The sequence below is a fragment of the Theropithecus gelada genome, chromosome 18, assembly GCF_003255815.1.
Source record: "Theropithecus gelada isolate Dixy chromosome 18, Tgel_1.0, whole genome shotgun sequence".
Classification (NCBI taxonomy): Eukaryota; Metazoa; Chordata; class Mammalia; order Primates; family Cercopithecidae; genus Theropithecus; species Theropithecus gelada.
In genome coordinates this window covers 47,524,074-47,547,511 of record NC_037686.1, presented here as the reverse complement: position 1 = coordinate 47,547,511, position 23,438 = coordinate 47,524,074, and the positions used below count along the sequence as shown (strand labels likewise).

The 23,438-nt window shown below is 37.4% G+C and overlaps 1 protein-coding gene across 2 annotated transcripts in view; it reads right to left on the bottom strand.

Annotated features, from left to right (window-relative positions):
- The window catches only part of RAB27B (RAB27B, member RAS oncogene family), a 162,323-nt gene that overhangs the window by 39,496 nt on the left and 99,389 nt on the right, over positions 1–23,438 (bottom strand). Inside the window, exon 1 of one of the 2 annotated variants that reach the window (XM_025365216.1) lies at positions 21,650–22,161. The exons of the other annotated variant lie outside the window; for it this stretch is intronic. The gene's annotated coding sequence lies outside the window, so the exon portion shown is untranslated. Of the gene's footprint in view, positions 1–21,649; positions 22,162–23,438 lie in introns of those variants that run through there. 2 annotated transcript variants of the gene reach the window in all.

Sequence of the window (23,438 nt, the reverse complement as noted above, 5' to 3'; positions counted from 1 at the left end):
TATATAGTTTGTTTGCTTTTAAATAAATATACAGTATACTTCACTTTGTGTAATACTTGTGTTCCAGGAAAGTTGTTTGTAAATTACATATATGCAAATATAATTATATTTAGAATAAAATTGGGAGTCTGCTTCTTAGACAAACCCTGTTAAGTGTTTTTTAGACAGGAAGATATTTTTATAATGTGCCAGAGCACACTTTGTTTATTTTTGGACAGGGTATAACATTAGATGATCTAGGAGTTGGCTAATTGCCCTTCACATTTGGGGGTCTTAATACAAAACGTGGTTTTGTATTAAGTGGTTTATGTGTGAAGAGGAATTTTGCCAAATTTCAAAGGATTTAACTAGTTAGATTAAGTTTCTAACTCGAGCCTACCTTTAGCTAATTATTTCTTTTAAAGGTATGAGTAAATATTTACCAGAGAACAGCTTAACGCCTCTTAAGTGATGAAAGCAGTATTATTTTCACAGCTTATTGGAGACAAGTATATGTCAGGGGTCTAATCAGTTTCCTTTTGTAAATGGTTTCAAAAACTTTTTTCTAAAGTCTATCTTGTCATATAATTTATATATATTCCCTAGTGATTTACTTTCTTTTTGTTTGTTTTGAGACGGAGTCTGGCTGTGTCACCCAGGCTGGAGTGCAGTGGCACTATCTCAGCTCACTGCAACCTCCACCTCCTGGGTTCAAGAGATTTTCTCCCGCCACAGCCTTCTGAGTAGCTGGAATTACAGGCACATGCCACCACACCCGGCTAATTTTTGTATTTTTTAGTAGAGACAGGGGTTTCAGGAAGTTGGGCAGTCCGGTCTTGAACTCCTGACCTCAAGTGATCCGCGCTTCCTCGGCCTCCCAGAGCGCTGGGATTACAGGCATGAGCCACCGCTCCCGGCCGATTTACCTTCTTTAGAGTGCAGGTGCTGGTGCGGAGTGAGAGGAAAGAAGATCTAGAAATGGCAATAGAAAGCTAATCTTTCAAGAGCCATTAAAGTTAATAATTTTTAAAACAGTTGACTAAAAGCTAGCATCCCGTTGGAAAGAGATTCACAGCCTCCCTGGATAGTTGGCAGGATCTGCAACCAACGTCGGGGTGGGAGTGGTGACTAGGTGAAACAGCCCTTCACAGATCTCTCTAGCCTGAGTGTACCAAGGCCGGGCACATGGAGATTCAGGCAGGCCCTCAATTCCCCATGCATTTTCTCCCATTACATTGGCATTTCTGAGCTGGCAGCATTACAATGCCAAATCCATGCTTTAAAAAAATCAGCTCAGGACTCAATCTCTAAAATGAAATCCCAGATGTCCTGCTGACCTGGCGATGGCTCCATTTGTCCCCATCGCTGTCTTTGTATTGCAGTGTTTGAGCCATTATCTGAATATTCTATTTCTTATTTATTTCTAATCAGAGTGATAATTTTTTTGAAAGAACAAAATGAAAGAGTATGTATAACATGATAGATCTATGTCATCAAAGTTTATGTCTCAAAGCAACAAATAATTAAAGAGTTTACATTACTTTTAGCTCCCTAGGAACCAACATCCCTCCTATCCCCTCTCTCCACCATACCATGAAATTTTTTAATGTTTTTATGTATTTAAGTCGGTAGATATTTTCCAGAATGCATTACATTCTGGTAAGGTACTGCCTACAGTTAATCTGCATTAAAACTATGTTAGTTTCAATAAATCAAATTGCATCTCCATTTAATTGTATTTGTTACATTTAATTGAATCAAATTTTTGTTTACTCTTCTAAATATTAAGAAATAGAGGAACTGAATGGTTTGTATCTTTTATAAACTATGATGGTTTTAAACTGAAGCGCTCATTTTTCTCCTTGCAGGTCAGCAGCCAGTTCTTACCCAAATGGTTCTTTACCTATAGTCTGGGGAAATAGATGTATATCCATTTATGAATAAATTCCATGATTTTTCCTATTTAAATTTTAAGGATATAAAGGACCAAGGCCTAACATAAAAACTCTGTAGTGCAAAAATTGTTGATTATGCAGTTATGAGACAGCCATAAACATTATTTTCATAAATTCGTTCTTCCAGAATATGTATTCCTAAAGAGTCTGTTAAATCAAGTTTAGCCTAAAGTTGCCTCCTTACATATTTAAGTTCAGCCTAAAGGTTTTTCTGTACATCATGAACTATACAAATGGAGGTGTAAACCGACCATAGCCCACACCTGTGCCAGTCACTGAGTTTGGCCAATCAAATGTAGCCAACTGTTCAAATCGTGTTCAAATAAGGCAAATGCAGAACTTGTAACCAATCCAGTTGTTTCTGTACCTCACTTCTGTTTTCTGAACATCACTTTCCTTTTGCTGTCCATAAATTTTCTTCCACCACGTGGCTGCGCTGGAGTGTCCCAATCTGCGTGATTCTGGGCTTAAGGGATTCATGAATTGATCATTGCTCAATTAAACTCCTTTAAATTTAATTTGGCTGAAGTTTTTTTTTCTTTTTCTTTTTTTAAACAAGTCCCAAATGTGTTAACAACGATGTTTGGAAAATCAGGACAAATTAAGCTAAAAAATGTGGACATCAACAGCCAATCCAGAAAATATATGGGGAGGTTCAAATGAGTTGATAAGGTTTTACTCAGTCTCCTGTTTTTTTCTGAACATTTCTTTACTCACTATTTGAACCTGTATTTAGTATGTTTCTCCACATAATATCAGAAAATTTTAGCATCAGTAGTAAGACAAATTAACAAATTAAAGTGAGCATAGATATTTAAAAGAGTCAAGGACTTGGAGAAGGGAGTTTCAGATACATCTAATGTCATAATTAACACAAGACTTCTAATTAACATCATATTCCTAATTGGGTAGTCTATTATGGGTTGGAGACTATTCTCATTTTTCTGGGCTGCTGTATGTTGACTCTTCAATTTGTAGGCAAATGCAGATGTCTTCTTTTTACAGTGGTTTTAGGGGTACCAACACAGCAGCTCACTCAAACATATCTCCCCTTCCAGTTTACCAGAGAGCTGGGTATTCCTATCATTAGGATAATTTCACAGGTGCAGTAGAAATGCATTTTATGTCGGAGCCCCAGAAACACGCAGAACTTCAGATCCCTGTAGGAATGCGTTCACAGGGCAACGAAAATAGCATCAGTGCCTTGAGCTTCATTATTGTCCATTTAAAAAGCAGTCATGGCTGGGCATAGTGACTCACGCCTGTAATCCCAGTACTTTGGGAGGCTGAGGCAGGCGGATCACTTGAGATCAAGAGTTCGAGATCAGCCTGGCCAACATGGTGAAACCTTGTCTCTAGTAAAAATACAAAAATTAGCCATGCAAGGTAGCAGGCGCCTATAATCCCAGCTACTCAGGAGACTGATGCAGGAGAATCACTTGAACCCACGAGGTGGAGGTTGCAGTGAGCTGAGATCACACCACTGCACTCCAGCCTGGATGACAGAGGGAGACTCTGTCTCAAAACAAACAAACAAACAAAAAAGTCATGTGAAGTCCATTTCTACTTTATTTATAAAAGTACAATGGGAAACGTTGCCATTATGTGCTTTGTGGCATAAACTTACTCTTAGAATTTACTAATAGAAAAAAAAAAGCGTCTCTCCCAAAAATCTGATATATTTGCTTTAGCCTGAAAAGAAAAGCTTAAGGTATTCATTGCCTTCTTTTTTGCCTCTATTGCCTGGAAGCTCAGAGTTCAGTGTTTTGCTCAAATATGGTAGGTATCAAAGGTTCTCTGGTTCAACTACTTTACCTCTCTCTACTCCTAGACTACATGGCTTGGTTCTTGCTTGTTTTTTATTCTTCTTTTCCATACTTGATTGAATTTTTATCTCTATTCCTAAATGATTGCAAATTATTTCATGGGAGGAGATAGAGTTCATTCTTGTTATTCACAGGAGTTATACGTTCTATAAAGTTGCTACGAACACTGAATTAGTGAATACCAAGTCATTGCTATTAGAGGAAATGGGATTAGGCTCCTGTGAGCCTCTGGCCACAGTATTTTCATCAACTGAGCAAAATAGAACATTATTTTCTATGTGCTTTCATTTAAAGATATCTTATATAATATATAGTTGATTCGTTAACACTGAACTCATGGTCAACAGCACTATAACTCATGCCTGAACGAAACTTCTCTGTGTATCTTCTCCTTAAGGCACATACAGCCTGCTTGCCCTTAAGAACACTAGACAGTCCCTCAGCACTGCCCATGGGGGATATTTTAAACAGAGAAACTGCCACTTGAAAGGACAAAAATGTGAAAAATATGGCATTAAATAAATCATGAAAAGGACACTTGTTTACAATATGAGAGCTAAAACAAGAATGTACAGCACCAACTTGTTTGACCTCAGTTGAGAATATGCAAGTTGTATGCAAATTTTTACCACTCTGTATATGCCTGCAAATAACTACAAAAGCACCACGATATTGATTCTGGGGTCACAAATAAATGTTATTAAGCAGGCAGATTTGCAAATACACGATTATTGAATCACAAGGATTGATGGTATGTTATCTCAAAATTAATATTATTATCTTTTGGCCAATTAGCATATTTACAATAAGAAGAGCAGGTTAACAAATAGAAAGGAGGGTTCTGTGAAAAGTATACTTGGATAACCTTGTAGAAATATGCAAAAGGCTAGAGCAAAGACAGAACGAGCATATTCCAGGAGGCAGCCAGGGGTTCTGACCAGCGACTCAGGGCCCTGGGAACAGACTAGGAAAAACAAGATAAGGCTAAAAAGGAGACAGCATTAACCTATTTCACAATTTTCTTTTTTTTTTTTTTCTATTGCAATGACCCTTCTATTATATTCATTATTGCTTAGCTAGAAGTATCCGGAGGGACTTACTTTCTTCCTAAATAGATTTTATTTTATTTTATTTCATTTTATTATTATTTTTTTGAGATGGAGTCTCACTTGTCGCCCAGGCTGGAGTGCAGTGGCGTGATCTTGGCTCACTGCAACCTCTGCCTCCTAGGTTGAAGAGATTCCCCTGCCTCAGTCTCCCGAGTAGCTGGGATTACAGGCATTAGCCACCACACCCGGGTAATTTTTGTATTTTTAGTAGACAAGGGGTTTCACAATGTTGACCAGGCTGGTCTCAAACTCCTGACCGTGGGTGATCCTCCCACCTCAGCCTCCCAAAGTGCTGGTATTACAGGCATGAGCCACTGCGACAGGCCCCAAATAGATTTTTTACCCTACACTTAGGCTAACACATCAGGCCATGTGAGTGGGCATTGTGATGCTAATAGTAGCCTAATGCATAAGGAGCTTTGGCCAAATTGTTAGTAAAAGTTGAGGCATCAGATTCTAAAGGAAACCTGATGTCATATTTCTAGTGTTGATGATGAAAAACTTTATTAAACCTGAAAGAGCCAACTCCCTCCCTATACCTCCATTTTCACAGCAACACCCACATAAAGACACTCAACCGGTGAAAACTGGTAGAAAGGCAGGCTGGAAAATAAACATGTGAAATGTGTAGGACAAAATAAGCAGATCAGCTCATTTATTTAGGATGCTGCAACGTAGTAGATTCTCAGTGTCTCAGGGATCTATTATGGAAGAAGTAGATCTAAATTTGGCCGAGCACAGTGGCTCACACCTATAATCCCAGCGCTTTGGGAGACCAAGGTATGCAGATCATTTGAGGTCAGGAGTTTGAGACCAGCCTGGCCAATATGGGCGAAACCCCATTTCTACTAAAAATACAAAAATTACCCGGGTGTGGTGGCTAATGCCTGTAATCCCAGCTACTCGGGAGGCTGAGGCAGGAGAATCACTTGAAGCCGGGAGGTGGAAGTTGCAGTGAGCCAAGATGATGCCACTGCACTTCAGTGGGTGACAAAGAAAGACTCTGTATCAAAAAAAAAAAAAAAAATAGAAAGAAACAAAGAGTAAATTTTCTATCTGTACTGGGACTGTCTTCAACTTTAACCCTCACAGATCTTCCATTTTGTGAAAATTATTAGGATTATTTGTATCACAGACCTCCTTAGAAATTTTAACTCATAATCATTTGTCAGGGTGATTGGCTAATTCATTGTCTCTTCCCACAGTTATATCCCTCAGAAGATATTGATATATTGAAAAACTATATCAATATGATGTGTTTTATTCATGAACTTGGCTCAGTTCTTGAAGTGGCACCCTCATTATCTCTGATTAATATGACACCCTTCTCCTCCTCCCTGCAGCCATCTCAGGGTTATGAGATGGTTTTTCTTCTAGTTCTGTGGCTCTTATCCTTCCTGTCCTTCATTTGGACTGTGGTCCTAAACCTGTTAGGATGGGCAACCAACATACAGATTATAGTGTAGGAGGGACCTTGCCCAAATAGTCATGATTTTTAACATTAAATGTTTTGATCTTGTTATTTGGCCAAATTTTACAGAATTTGAAGAAACATTTCAGAAAAGACTTTATATTAACATTTTCCATTTTAGAAGAATAGAAATAATCTTCATGTTATTATGATACGTTAAAGTGTTAGAATCAAGTAGATTGACTTGAAAGTTAGAATGCATCTGATTTCCAAACAGGCCAGTTTGCTCTGCTTTCTTTTATAATAGGTTGACATCAGACCCTTGGCCCAGCTGATATGCAGCCGGAACACACCAGTGTGGTTTATTTTAATTGATCAGCAGGTGTCGTGCTCGTTGTTGAATGTGTTTAGTATCACCCTTAGTCCCTGGAGAATCAGGAGAGGAAACAGCAGAGATGAGTGCAGATATATTACTGACACTCTTAAAAATGACTCTTCAAGTGTAAATTCTCTTTGCAGTGAGTCAGAAAGAAGCATCTTCTTAATATAGAGTAGGTTAGCACTGCTAAAAAAAAAAAAGATGAGCTTTATTGAAAATCTAAACTTATAGGTATGTTACTACCACAAAGCTTTAACAAAAATCAACTGTACAGGGCATTAATTTATTGTAATTTATTATAGTGTTTTCTTGAACTTCAACAATCAGAGATATTTTTACTACAAATTCTATGCAGGTTATGTTCCTTGCTGACACAATATCCAGTGACAATGGTACAAATGAATTTGAAAGACAGTGATTTACTTTATAGAAGTTTATGTTACCTGTTCATTAAAAAATAGTATTATTGAATAAATTGAAGAAACTTGCAACAAATACTTTTGTCTGAAACTAGGGGATGGAGGGTGAAATTAGTTGCAGCAGCCCTGCAGACTAAGAATGTTTTTAAATAAGCTCTTGAGAATACACAGATAAGACCTAACAGCAAGGTGTGTCTTAAAATTTATTTTAGTCAATGTTTTGATTTTTGCTTTGATGTAAGGGAAAAAGATTTTTACCTATCCTATTAATATATAAGGTTGTCTTGTTTATCTTTCTTGATATTATCTTCTAAACTTTGATGGACTTGAAAATGTCCTGACAAAACCTAGTTATACCTAAAATTACTTGAAAATATTAAAAGAAATTTTCTTTTCACATAAAGCTTTACAGAAATCTTTTCTGAAAAATAGTTCAAAGCCGTATGCCCTTGAAGTAAGACTGGAAGCTATTTCAGTGCAGTTCATTAAGTCCTCTAGCAGTTCTATAAAGAAAAACGCATCAATTCTCTCCAAGAATATCAATAGTTATCTGATCTAGACTTTGCTTGTGCTGGAATAAGCAAGAAACTGTTTACATATCTTTTCTTACAAATAAGTGGGGCAACCAATTCCACATTCGTTTTCTAAATTTCTCTGACTTGAAATTATCATTTGGAGATAAGCCAAGTACAGATAGAAAACCAGGACTAAATTTCCCTGTGATGAACGAATTAGTTTAGTTTAGAGCTATTTCTCACATAGCAGTCTTCTGTCACTAGACATTTGACCTAACTTATTCCTTCACAGTCACACACACATGTTCATATGGCAGATACTGGACTCCATTTACCTTAATCAATAAGGTATGTTTTTAAGGAGTCAAGCTGTTGTCTGTGATCCCTGTCAATTGTCTAAATCCTTAATTGTGAGCCATTTTATTCTATGTAATGAGTCTATTTTTCTAGGCTGGAGGACTGGAAATTGGACTGAATAGTATATTGGTGTCTTATTTCTGAAGCCAATGACTGAGGAGGCAATATAGCACTAACGATTACTCTAAAATTATTAAGGTGCAATCAACCAAAAGATCTTTTGCTATCACGTATCTTTGAGGTTGGCCATTTAGTTTGCAACGGTGGACCTGTTTGCCGAACCTACAGTTATTTATAAGCCCATCTCTTATTCTGGTAGTTGGCTAAATTTGGCTTAGAAAATAATGTCATCATTCTCAATGGAAAAATGTTCAGGCTAGTTGATCAGGTACTAATACTTTAGTCTGCAGAATGACCACAGCATCTGACAATTCACCAGCTCAATCTACTTACATATACAGTATTTCTCAGTGTTTATGGGGTATTGGTTCGAGGACCCTTGGTGAATACCAAAATTCACAGGTGCCCAAATCCTTGTATAAAATGGCACAGTATTGGCATATAATGTCCTTCAATATATTTTAAATCATCTGTAGATTACTTATACCTAATGCAATGTAAATGCTATGTAACGAGTTGTTATACTATATTGTTTAGGGAATAATAATAAGAAAAAAATGTCTGTACATATTTAGGACAGATACAACCATTCATTTTTTCCCCAAATATTTTTGATCTGCAGTTGGCTAAATCTATGGATAATGAACCTATGAATGGGGAGGGCTATCTGTACCTCTCTCCATCTCGAGTTGGAGTCTTGCTCTGTCGCCCAGACTGGAGTGCAGTGGCGTGATCTTGGCTCACTGCAACCTCTGCCTCCCGGGTTCAAGCAATTCTCCTGCCTCAGCAACCCGAATAGCTGGGATTACAGGCGTGCACCACCATGACTGGCTAATTTTTGTATTTTTGGTAGAGATAGGGTTTCACCACGTTGGCCAGGCTGACCTTGATCTCCTGACCTCATGATCTGCCCGCCTCAGCAACCCGAATAGCTGGGATTACAGACTTGCACCACCACGACTGGCTAATTTTTGTATTTTTGGTAGAGATAGGGTTTCACCACGTTGGCCAGGCTGGCCTTGATCTCCTGACCTCATGATCTGCCCGCCTCAGCAACCCGAATAGCTGGGATTACAGGCTTGCACCACCACGTCCGGCTAATTTTTGTGTTTTTGGTAGAGACAGGGTTTCACCATGTTGGCCAGGCTGGTCTCAAACTCCTAACCTCATGATCTGCCTGCGTCGGCCTCCCAAAGTGCTGGGATTACAGGCCTGAGCCACCGCGCCCAGCCGGCTATCTGTATTTTTAAATGTTAAATAGGTAGGAAACTGATAAGTTATTGTCAAAGATACCCAGTCAGGTGTTGTTGATAGTATTGGTGAATAAGCCTCAAATTCTATGCAATTCCCTTCCTGAGGATGGACTTAGAAACTCTACAGAGGAAGACAAAAGGTCCTTTCTACAAGAGAGGATAGTGACCATATTTTCAGAACTATGGATCAAAACATTTATTTAACTTGCTAAATATTTATTATTCATTTTACCCTGAATCTGCCAGTGTAATGGAATATTTAAAGTAGTAGCTGCTCCAGAAATTCCAGGCCATAGCACTGCCATCCAGATGGTCACATTAGATTTTACTGATAAAGTTATTTTTGCCCCGCAATTCTTCTCATACAACTCTATTTTTAAGCCTGGAGCCTCTAACATTAGGCATGACTTTGGACTTTTGTTACATGTAAACAACTTTTGTTACATGTAAACAAGCAAATATATTTACTGGGAACAGTAATTTATAGTTGTTTTTAGCCATAACTACTTTAGCAGAAATTAATTTATCAGAAAGACTGGCCAACAAATCATTGATTTGCTAGCTTGGGGGCTGCAAAATGGCACTAAGCACTGTAGAAAAACATCAAAAGAGAGAAAGATGGGCTCTGAAATAAAGTTCTAAGAAAGATTAATTTTACCCATGATTTGTACTACAAGGAAAGAACTTTACCCTCAATTAATATGAAGGATACTCAAGAAGACAATCTTACCTTCATGATAAAATAGACAAGTCATAACATTATTTGCCCAGACAGAATTTTAGGAGCCATAGAGAATGTTTGACCTTATAAAAAGCTTCATTATTTCCAATTAAGTAGGAGAAGCTGAGGTTACATTATTTCTTCACAAAGTCTCTAAAAAAGCATCTTTTGATTCTTCCTTACTAAGGTGTCATGACAAAGCAACTATTATTTAGAATGTTATTGACTTATGTATAGACATTATTGCTATAGTGTAAACGTACTTCTGGAAACTCATCACTGGAATAAATTTCATAAAAATATTCACTCCTAGAATTCTAGTATAAATCCATTTCTGATCCATGTGTACAGGGTAATTTTAAAGTCAGAGTAATGAAGTGATATTTGCTGCTAAAAAAGCAAAAAGATATTCACCATTCAGTCTACTTCTTAGACTTTTCTTAATCAGTGTTGGATTTGAGGTATACTCTCAGCATCTGGGGGTGCTAGATAGTACATCACGACAAAGAAATAGGACCTTAGTAGGTAAGAAACCTTTACTTTTCTGCCCTTATATTTATTTGTCCTTGGGACCCCGTGGTTTGGAGAAGACCTAACTGTTGCCTGCATCACCAAGTTCAGTTGTGCCTTGAATCATTCCTTGGGCTGATTTTGGTAATTGTGTTACCTAAAACTGGACTCAGAAAGACTATGGCTACAATGGGAGAATGTTTGTTTACTTTAACTCTCTTTCATGTTTTCCATGCTGTGCATATTTACAGCACAAAGGTCTTGTAATCTTAACAAGTTATATGTAAAAACGTATTCCAAAGAGAAAGCAGTAGTAAGAAAAAATAGAATTTGCAAAACTCTTCCCATTAAAGTCAAAATTACTAAACTTTTGATTTTCTTATACAATAGCCTAGACTTGAACACTGTTATATTCAATGAATGTATACTTTTGCTGATAATAGTTCGAAGCTGAAAATGGGGATGCTTATTGTTGGTCTTTAGTCAAGGGTTTAACATCAATGTACATTTTCACCCTTGATAACCATGTCCAATAGTCATCAGTTAAAATGATTCACAAATGTTCATCATAAGTTGTAGGAGGACTTTTTTCCAGCAATATGTGTGTCTTTCCGTATTTATTATTACTCTCTTATATAAGTCCATGTACTCTTTACAAAACAAGAGATTTGTCCCTATAATGTTAGCTTACCTACAATCAAAACACAAGAAAAAACACATTGATATTTCCCAAAAGAATGTGAAATGTTGATCAATTTACAGATAGGGATAACACAGAAGATTAGCAGTTCGATACTAGTTTAGTGAATAATATAAGTAGCCAAATGCTTAAGAAAAAAAAAATTGAATTCCACAATACTGTAATCAGAAATCTTGCCTGGAATATTTGTAGGTGTGGATTATGTGTCTGACTCGTACATGAGTCATTTAAATGTTCTCCATCTATGATCACCACAACAGAAATAACTCGGATATTGCCATATTATAAGGAGCTTTTATGAAAAACATATTTGTTCAAACTAGATGTCTCAAATGATGGATCCATAACAAAGAAAGAGTTATACACCTGAAATCCAGAAGGAACACAGAGAACATCTCAACTGAAAAAGTAGGCATGCAATATGTTCTCATACTAATTATTTAATAGTCAGAAATAGTTGTGATGGAGAGTGTGAAGCACTCAGATGGTGATATAAATAATTTTTATAAATTTAATAGAATATCCCCCAAACTTTTTCAAACAGTGAACTAAAAAAAAAAAAAAATTAACATGGAGATGAAGAAGAGGAAGAGAAGAGGCAGAAGAAGAGACAGTCACTTTCCCTAAATTTGGTCAATCATTTGACACGTTTTTCAAGTCAATTTCTTGACAATATTTTACATGTTATTGGAATCTACACAAATACTCATTACTAGACAATTATTCTGTAATTTTTCTAGAACATCAAGATACATTTGTTATGCTTTGGTAAGTAGATCTTGAGGATAAAAGTGTCATCAATTTTGTGACAGCAAAGCTAGAACAAAGCTACTAATTAAAATGAAGAGAATGGGAGTTAATTTGAACTTAAATTAACATTAGCTGGGCATCAATTATTAGAGCATGATATTAATGAGCCAGAATCGCTTGATTCAATCACTTTCTGTTGGGTTCCCAATCTCTACTACTAGAACGTATTTATAATTGAGATATGACTTGTCATTTTTCACAGGGTGGGTTGGGAGAGAACATAAGCGAAGAGAATTTTACACGAAAGAAAAATTACTTAGTGATTGCCCCCACAGAAGCTACAGGCATATTTATTATGTCCTTCCAATTTAACAACAATGATTTTAATGATAAATACATATATATACACACATATATATAATTAGATATATAACCTTAAATTTTCCCTAAGTCCTTCCAGAACTTAAATGTACTTATTAGCTAAAGCAGAGTAGTGCTTGCAGAAAATAAAGAAAATAATTATTCCTCTCTTATGGTTACTCCACCTCCTTCTTTCCAGGACCTCCTTGACAGATGGCATTTGGTCTCATAGATTTTGGAGATCACTCATGTGCCTGTATTTCCCATCATTATCATCAGCCTGACCTCTCCTGAGAGGTCTAGATTTCAAGAGTCATTTTCTTGAGCATATGCAATTGAATAACCACAGTTACCTCAAATGCAGTACTTCTTCCTCCCTTAACCTGCCTTTCCTTTTCTATGCCTGATTTCAATTTTGGGGACCACTATTTATCCATCTATTGCCTTAGTAGAACCAGAAATTTAGACTTCATAATAATTTCTCCTTTCCCCCCATGTCTGGTTAATGCCCACTCCTGCTAATTATTTCTTTAATATTAATATAATTTATCTTCTCCAACTTTACAATTTCAGACCTTTGGTATTTCCCACTCCTCACTGATCTCTCTACAGTTTTAACCTCCTTAAATTTATCTTCCTCTTTATTACCATAATACTGAGTTCAAACCACTAACTGAAAACTTATCAAGTTACATTAAAATTATCTGCTCATGTAACTCTCTATTTTACTTGATTCTAAGTTCTTTAAGAGCAGGAACTATGTCTTAATGACCATTACAACTAAAGTACCTAATATGACCTGCCAGATAGTAGGCACTTAATGAATGTTTTAAGCAAAAAAATTCAGATAGACGAAAATTATACCAGAGATTAAATTGGTATTGTCAGGTTTAACACGGTGACAGGTCTTTTGTTGTAATAACATTGTCAGCTTTAACCAACTTAACATTTTTCTTAATGTTTATAATGTCCTACAACAGGTAGAAATTTTGCTCTTCAAAGAACGTCATTCATTCTTGGATTTCTTATTTTCGTCTTTCAGATCAAGTGACTATGCACAATGCATAAACTGAACTTTCCACAGTTCAGTTTACTGTGGAAAACACCAATTAGAAAGCAGTTCTGAGCTATTTTTAAATCCTCCGATTCTAATTTCTACGTACTTTTAGAAAACATGATTCCTGAAAAATAAGACAAAAATATTTCTACTGGTTATAAAATATTGCAATGCAAACAGAACATATTTCTTTAAACATATAGTTAATACTTATGAATTTTAATTGTTCCTTTTCTATTTTGAGTTAGTTCTCTGTTCTCAAGTTGCCAAGCTTATACCCTCATGTGTCTCAATATTTACAATATTGATTTTAAGAATCAACCTCACTGCTCTAGACTGCTTAGACCTTCACGGCTTTGTTTTACTAAAATCACTAGAATCTAACACCTTCTAGAACTGAAGAATGGGAAACTGGTTTCCGGGTCCCTGGCCTCATGCATAAGTCTACTTTAAAAGTCAATGTGAACTTTGAAAGGGTGAAAACTGTAAGGAATCAGAACCATGGAAAATACACTTGATAAGAAGATCTGCTGGGAAGCAGAATAACAATATAATTAGAGGCAAATTCATCTTCAAAGCAACTCAGTTATTATCATTTAATCATTTCCAAAGAAAACCTCAATGTAGAATTTTATTACTTCCTCAGAGCTTGCACAGGAAACAGATGCCCAGCAAGGTTTCTCCATGTTTGCAGAGGACACAAAGCCTGCAGGTTGGTGTACCTGTACTTAGTGATCAGTATGTTTTGTCTTTATCCATTTTTCATCTCTCCTCACCTTTATCTAAATATAAGCTGCTCCATAATCACAGATGAATAAATTCTCATCAAGTACGTACATTCCTGAGGGCACCCAAATTCAAGGTGTTCAGAAACAATACTAATGAATACTTGTTGGGTATATCTTACTTTTGTCTTCTTGGTTTTCCTAATAGGTAAGTGAAAAAATAAAATATAGCAAAGGAGATCTGGGGAGACTATATGGGCCAATTTCAAAATAAGTAGCACCTGATGATGGCCCAGTGAAGTTACAAGAAAAAAGCAAACCCAAAATTGCTCATTTCATCTTATTACTATTACTGCTATGCAGGCTTCATCAACTAGCATCTCGTTTCCAACTGAAGATTAAAGAATAGACCTTTCAAACTTGATGGCCTATTTATTTAAGCCTGTTTTGTTATGTTTTAACCCTCTGTTATAAATATGAGAATATTTTCATCACAGCATTTCTTTTCCTGTAAGATATGTTTTGCAGTGTTGTTTCCTAGGTTCTTCCTAATAGAAGCTTTTACTTCCAAACCTTGAGAGGCAGTATTTGAGAATAGGTATTACAAACCTTAGAAAGATTAAGATCAAAGATTGAGTGGGAGAGGGACAGATATAGGGACTGGGAATGACAGTTTCCATACAGTTAGTTGTGATATCTATCTTTAGTTCGCTTAAAGAATTAATAAATTAGCAAGCAGGTTGCATTGCTCCTACATTTTACAGCATTTGGGACAAAGTCCCAGAAAATCAGAGGCTTAAGTTACTCCAAGGAGGCACCTAAGTCAGTATGTGGCACCTCTTGATATTAGAAAAAGTGTTTAATTCTTTTCAAAGTCACTAAGACATGACTAGTTTCTCTTTCCCTCTAAAAAATCTAATTTCATTTTGTATTTTTAATATTTAGATATGTACAGGAACACTTATCAACAGTCCATTTTGTTTATGAAAATAATGTATTTTGAATAATACATCATAAAAACTGAATAATTCATTTAATGAACTTCTCAGGCTTTGATTACCTTGCCTAAGTTAGATTGGGCAAATATAATACAAGCTGATTTTGCTTTTTCTAATTATTATTGTTCTGGTATATCCTTCAGGTCAGATTTAATACGTAATCTCATTTTTTTCTGAGCAAGTTAAGGAGAGAAACAAGAAGAAAACAGATTAATTTGACTCCAAGTTCAATATGATTGAAAATAAATTTATGTGCTAGAACGAAGCCAGAAAGAGGACTAAAATGAAGTCTTGTACTTTTTCCCTAAACTTATTAAAAAGAAATTTTCTGTCTATTATAGAGTTCATATGTTTCTATCTCTTCTTCCATGTTTACATATATGCACACACACACACACACACACACACACACTTATGCACACAGATTTATGTATAACATAAAGATAACCTTAGGTAGATCTAAGGTTATCTATCTATCTATCTATCTATCTATCTATCTATCTATCTATCTACCTCTACCTATCATCTATCTAGAGGGATAGACACATAAATGGAAGGAAGAAAAGGAAAAAGAAGGAAAGAAGGAAGGAAGTAAACATAAAACAAGAATTATGTGTTGCCCAAGTCTAGAGTTGAACAGTAGGGATGTTAAAATAACCCTTACCTTTTATTTTACACAGAAGAAAATCAAGATCCTTAAGGAGACTGAATGCCCTGTCTATAGTTATACCCTACTCAACACTAGGAATATTTGACTAATAATAGACTTCCTACTGGTTTTATTTAAATCCCACCAATATATGAAGTCTACATCTCCTCTCTATGAAGTCGTTTCCAAAATTATGTGAGTGGGTCTTGGTGTCCTTGAATATAGCTGTAGCTACCTAGAAACATTTTTCCTGCTTTTCTGGATATTAAACATTTGCTTTATAAGGCAGTCACTACTTAATTTACTTTGATCTGTTTTATATTTTATAACTAAACTTTCATTATCAATTCTTAATTTAAAATATCTATAACATGTTATCAAATATTAAACAAATTGTGTTCTTGTATTTGTAGGATTACAGCTTTGGATGAGAGCTTGAGGGTTGTTTAGTTCAACCTCCCAGTAGAAGCCATCTCTATAACACCTCTGACAAGTTAAGTTTTAGGTTGCTGCACTTCCTGATCTTCATTGGTCTTGTCTAGTTTCTGCAATGACTCTTCCCCGTTGGTGCCTCCAGACTCACCTTGTGCCTCTCTCTGCCACCTGCTTTCCATTCTCCAAACTCCTTTCCTCAGTTTCTTGAATACTCCAAGCTCTTTCCCAGGTTAAGAATTCAGCAAATGCTTTTGTACCATCTGGTTTGTTCTTTTTCAACCACTTCACCTGACTAGCAACCAGGCAACCTTTAGGTCTCAACTGAAATGCCCTTTCCTCACAGTAGTCCTCTTGACCACTTCTGCCATTAGTCTTTCTCATTTAAAGAAGTGATTTGCAGTCGCAATAACTTCTCAGCTTTCTTTGATTTTAATTTTCTTTTGGTGTTGTGTAGACCTTCCATTTTGAACACTATTTTCTTTCACATAGAAAGAAGAGGGATTCATGGCTGGGTGCAGTGGTACACACCTGTAATCCCAGCACTTTGGGAGGCCAAGGCAGGCAGATCACCTGAGGTCAGGAGTTCAAAGCAACCTGGCCAACATGGTGAAAACCCATCTCTACTAAAAATACAAAAATTACCCTAGTGTGGTGGCACATGCCTGTATTCCCAGCTACTTGGGAGGCTGACATGGGAGAATCACTTGAACCCCGGGGCAGAGGTTGCAATGAGCGGAGATCACGCCACTGCACTCCAGCCTGGGCAATAGAAACTCCATCTAAAAAAAAAAAAAAGAAAAGAAAAGAAAGAAGAGGGACTCAAAGTAGAAACTGAGTAATTCTACTTTCTCTCACGTTCACCAGCACCAGCATGAAGGGAGATGACCCTTCTTTATTCACTGCTTTGTTTCAAACAATGTGAAAATAATCTATCACTCTCCTGAGAATTTTTTCCCAAGCTTCCACTCACTGTGCGTTACTCTTCTTCAAATTATGCTTACAGCTCTGACAACACCTTCCTTAAGTATTTCTAATTATATGTTTCCTTTATTCCTCTGTTCTAGAAGTCATTTTAAAATATTGAATTTATTAGAGCTTCTATGTATGTGGCCTCATGAGTTTTTCTGGGGGCATCCTTCTTTTCAATTATCTTTAGAATTAGGTGAAATGCTATTTTCAGAATTTTTTAAAGTTAGTTTTTCTGAATATCTTATTTTGAGAACTCCATCTCTTTCCCGAACTGCCAATGATTCCACACTGCTACATGCAATCATCACTTCCCTGTCCTCATCTCACTGTTTATCTTGGCCCTGTCTGACACCATTGACTATACCCTTCATCCTAAAGAAACATCCTGGCTTAGGTTCATGATGACATGCTCATCCAGTTTACCTTTCACTTGAATGGCTTTTTACTGACTCCTGCCATTCAAGGTCCCAAATGTCTGCATAAGCCAGAGCTGCATCCTCAAGCCCTGATATTTTTCTCTGTAATCTCTCTCTGAGTGATGTCCTCAAGGCTATCACTCTAAATAGCATCCATAGGCACTTGCCTCTCAAATTTCTATATCCAGCTATGATGTCCTCTAGGTGTTCCAGATTCATACATGCAAAAGCCCAAGTTGATAATTCCACTTGGATGTTGAAAAATACTTCAAAAGGCTGCAAAGAAATTCCTCATTTCCCATTAAAACCGTTTCTTCCCTAGCTTTATCCATCTTAGGAAATGGCCTTCTGTCTACCCAGTATCTTTCAGTAGAAATCCTGTTGATCATTTGGTTCTTTTGTTTCTTCACCTCCACCTTTATCCAATTTATTAGTAAGTTCTGTCAGCTCTGCCTTCAAGTATCTTCAAAATAGAATCTCTCTACTTCTCTAGGTGGCCACTGTTCTGACCCTAATCTATGCCACTGTCATAACTGGTCTATTGGAATAGCCTCCTAACTGGATTCTCTTCTACTCTGGTCACCCTATGACTTAGTCTCTTCAAGGAAGCCAGAGTGATCTCTTAAAAAGATCACCTGGCCGGGCGCGGTGGCTTACACCTGTAATCCCAGCACTTTAGGAGGCCGAGGTGGGCAGATCACAAGGTCAGGAGATCGAGATCATCCTGACCAATGTGATGAAACCCCATCTCTACTAAAAATACAAAAATTAGCTGGGCATGGTGGCACATGCCTGTAGTCCTAGCTACTCAGGAGGCTGAGGCAGGAGAATCACTTGAACCCAGGAGGTGGAGGTTGCAGTGAGCCAAGATCATGCCACTGCACTCCAGCCTGGCAACAGAGCAAGACTCTGTCTTGGTTAAAAATAAATAAATAAATAAAAATATAAATAAATAAATAAATAAATAAATAAATCACCTCCCCTGAGGCTTTTCTTGACCACTGAATCACACAGTCCCCTTCAGGTCACTCTCAGTATATTATCCTTTAACAATTTTTTTTTCTTAGTATCACTAAAAGTTCCAGAATTACTAATTTATTTACTTATCTGTCTCTCTCCAAACCCCAGATATAATTTCCATGACAGCAGAGGCCTTGTATATCTCACTAACCTCTGTTATCCACAATGCTTAGAAGAATATTAAAGTTCATAGTATGCTCAGTAAATATTTATTGAAAAACATTCAACGGGCTATGTCTAAATCATAGTGTTTTGTCATTTTACTTGGAATAAAAAACAAAGGCCAACAAGTTTATTAGGACCTTCAAAGTCCTCCAAGACCTGTCCCCATTATCTCCTCTCTTCCATTTCTTGCCACCCCCACCTCACTCCCTCTATGCCAGGTGCGTGGGCTTCTTTGCTGTTCTGAAAGATGCCAGAATGCTTCAATCTAGAATGGTCTTCCTCCACATGTCCACGTGGATCATTCCCTTACTTGCCTCAGATCGATATTAAAATATCATCTCAGTGAGGCTTTTCCTGGGCATCTGATATAGAATTTCAGTTCTCCCTGACCCCAGCCACTGACACTTTCTGCATGCCTCCTGGGCTTCATACTGTCTGCTGAGCACTTCTCGCTAATGTGCCATAGACTCACCCTGCTTATCTAGTTTGGTCTTTGTCTCCCTGGTAAAAGACAAGCCCTATAAGGTCAGGAATTTTGGTCCACTTCTGTCCACACAGAGTTCAGTGCATAACACTTTTAACAAATATTTGTTGAATAAATGAACGAGCAACTTAATTAATTATTTATCTCAGTATATTGAGCAGTGGTTTAGTTAAAAAGACTAAATTTATTGAAGATTTTTTTGGCCATTTGATAAACAGAGTGTTACTCTCCTTATTGGCAATCTAGACAAGTTTGTCTTATTTAAGGAGTGCCAATGGGAGGTTAATATTTGGAGAACATGAATAATGATTGCAAAGGGTGTGAAACAAATTGAGTAATACTATCAACTCCATATTTGGGGTTTACAATAGGTTTGTTATTATGAGTAGTGATGTTGCTGCTTCCTACTTCTATAGGATATACTTAAGCCCCATATATACCTAATAATGAATTTTTTAAAAAATCATTCCCCTTTGGCAGCCATCTTTAGAAAGGAACATATTCTTCATGGGAAACACTTGGTATGTCCTGTCTGTTTTTATTGAAATCATTTTCCTGCATCTCAACGTTACAATTACTTGCTTAACAGCTGAACTATTGGTCAACCTGCCGTGATGAATCAACTCAAGAAACTGGATTGATTGTGAGATGAGCTTTATATGAGTAATTGTTCTATATTTCATGCCCTACTGATCTGAGAGCCCAAAAACCTAACCAAAAATTTGCAGGAGTGAGGGTGGGAAAAGAGCAGGTTTCTATTCTGAACCACCTGGACATTTGGATAACTTCCATTTTTCCAGAAAACCAGTGAGATAAATGAACAGCAATTCTGAAACCAACATATAGTTGTAGTGTAAACTGGCATACCAACTGATCTTCTCCTACCAAGAAGATCAATTATATTAGAGTTACCTTCCCTATTGGGTCAAACATGCCTGTTCCAGAAATGACCTATGAGAAAGAGGAACTGTGGTTTGCTTACATTCAACAGATTCCCTTTATTCCTTCTTGGCAACTATGAGAACAGGCTCATCCAGTTTCATCTGCTGTTTTGTTTTCCTTTCGAAGGCAATGTCAGTAACACTGTATGAGAGGCCATAGTCATTTCTGAAACAGGAAAGCCCCATTAATTTTAAACTATCTGTCAAGATTACCCTTTTTTGGTTATCGGTAGGAGTCACCTCCTGCCTTCAAGGATGGCTGACCCGGTCTGGGTAGAGGATTATACTAGGAAACTGTGAAAAATAACTGAGGGGCAATGGCACATGACAGGTATGTTTTTCTCTTCATCACTGCAATATGGACTTTACAGCAGCTTGAAAATTCATTAAACTCAAATATCTGAGTTTATAATAATGCTTAAGTCCCTCTTTTCCATCAACTTTTCAAAATTTATAACCATAAAACCCTGCATATTTTATATAGATATTACTGAATACGTGTGATTGTAACTAAATATTGAGAACCATAGACATTTTTCTTATAAACAGAACACAATCAAAATTCAGAGCTGTATTATATTAAACAATAATTTTGTTGTTAATAACCTTGAAATTATATGTTATTACTTTGGACTTAATGCTGTGCAGTTTAAAACTGGAATTGCATAACCTAAGCTTTAGATCTTGACATAAAAAACTCATAAAACATGATACAGGTGTGAAGGCTCTAACCAAACACAGCTTTTTCCTAGGAACGCAGTCTGCTTGCAGTTCACCTACTTCAGTAGTTTTCAGAGGCTTAATTAACATTGCATTGGGTGGGAAAGTCTTGAAAGCTAATTTATTGTGACTACTTGAGTGAACACACATGCACACATATACCCTAGTTGGTGCGACACTTAGATCAGAATTCGAAAGTAACAGAGCAAAAAACTGGAAAACAGAAAGTACTCTTAAGGTCTCTGTGGCTATTTCATGTAAGGAAGTGCATATAAATGTCTTATTACTCTCCTGGCTTGCCTCACTAAGTCACTCCTCCTGGAATGAAACTCTAAGCACATCATCATCCATGCTTTTTCTTATTCATTATTTTGATTGTTTTTTTGAGCTGCAAATGAAAGGAAATTAACATTGCTGTGCCTAGGCTTTTTGGTTTTCTTTTTGCTTTTTTTTGGTGGTAACCAGCTGTTTGATAAGTGTTTACTCAAAGAGAGCCAGGTCGAGTTGACCCATGCCATCCGTGCAGCACACATCACTACTGTCTTCTTTGCAAGGATTTCTGATGGAAACCGCGATCGAAGGTGTACAGGCACTCACACACGCACACACACACAGAGGCCTCACTTCCCACAGTGCAGGCCGGCGCTGCAGCACCCGGGTGGGTGGGAACGCGTTCCAGCAGCAACAGCCCGCCTTCCCAACTCACCAGCCTGCGAAGTTTCCTTGCCGGGAGAGCAGGTGTCAGATTTCAGAGAGGTTTCCTTCCCCTTCTCAAGCCCTGGAACTCCCGGGCTCCACCGCCAGCAAGGAGACAGGATCTGCTCCACAGGGCGACGAGCACAGCACGGGGACAGCTCCTTATCTCCTCCAACCTGTGGCTCCGGATGGGTCCAAGGCCAGGCGGTCCGCAGCCCCTGCCCGTCAGGACTGCGAGTGGCAGGGCTGGTGGCACCACCCTTGGAGTCCGCCGCGGTGGCGGGGCTGGGTAAGGTTTGTGTGAGAAGAAGGCGTGTCTGCAAGTCCCAACGCGGATGTGCGGAGCTCACCTCAGGCAAGTCTTGCTGGTGACTCAACTGCTGCAGTGAGAAACACACTCCGCTCAGGAATGAAATCTCCACACTGTGGGGCTTCGAGCCCTAGCAGCGAGCTCATTTTTATTCATTTTTTTTTTTTCCTGTGTTTTCTTTGATGTCTCTCATTCAAAAAGCCCAGGGCGCTGTGAGAAGAACTGGGGCCCTGGCATTGCGTTCTGTCCTCTGAGGGGGTGTCTTATTAACTATGGGGAGTGAAGGCGAGGGATTGCGAGTGGGGAGCAGAGGATGGCCTCGGGAAATAAAAGAGGGCGTTGGAAAGAAATTAATATTTCAAAAGTTAGGATGTGTTCATATGAATGCATTAATTGTATGCAACATCCAAATTCACTTCCCAAAGTCCTAATGCACTTCCTAAAGTCACTTCAGAGGTCAATAGGCTACCACTAAATAAGATAATGAGCACACGGAGGCATTGAACAAATATTTATTAAGCACCTACTATGTGCTACGCCCTGTTCTAAACACATTAGATTCGTCCACAAAGCAACGATCCTGGCTGCCCGTCTTGGGATTACATTTTAGGCACATTCAGACATCCCCAATTTGCAGACTGGTAGTAAAGGTAAGAATACAAACTTGGGTACATTATAGTAGCAACCGATTTACTCCTCTGTGAACAGAATTTAAAAGTTCCAAACCTGTGACTTGGATTCACATTAGTAAACAATGAGATGTCAATGACTGCTTGAATTTTAATTGCTTAACTTGGTTCTTATTCAATGCCCTAGAGACAATCTGGGAGGCACTGCTGTTATCAGCTTCCAGAGAATTTCTTGTAGAAAGGAGCAAAGGAATAGCCCAAACCAAAACACAAAACAAACAATAGCAAAGTAGTGGAAAAATTGAGTATTAGAGAAAACATTTTGGTCTCATAGAAATCTGTCTATTCTATTATGAAACTATTAAAGAAGTTCTATTTTATGTCCTTCAATGTTCTTGAAAGTTCAAAAGAAGAGTAATAATACCTTCATAGTGTTATTGTGAGGAATTGACTTCATATCAGTAATGTGCGTAGAACGTGCCTGGCACAGTAAGTTCTATGAACCTGTTGGCTATACTTATAATTTTGGTAACACTTAATCTACTCCATTTTCGCCAAGTAAGATCCAGTTCATAAAAATTATTTTGGATCTACTACATAAAAGCATATGAGGCTCAGATTGTAGATTTTTCAAAGTATGTATGCTTGGAATCTATATTTATGATAAATCTACTTTGCATTTAACAGCAATATCTATGTGTATAACAAGTATGTGACTATGGTCCCAGACAGAAATAAAAGAAAGAACATAAGAAACTTGAATCTTTTCCACTGTTAACACATTGATTTAAAATCACCCTCTGTGCTATACAATGATAACCCATATTCTTTACCTAGTTCATGTATTCACCACTGACATT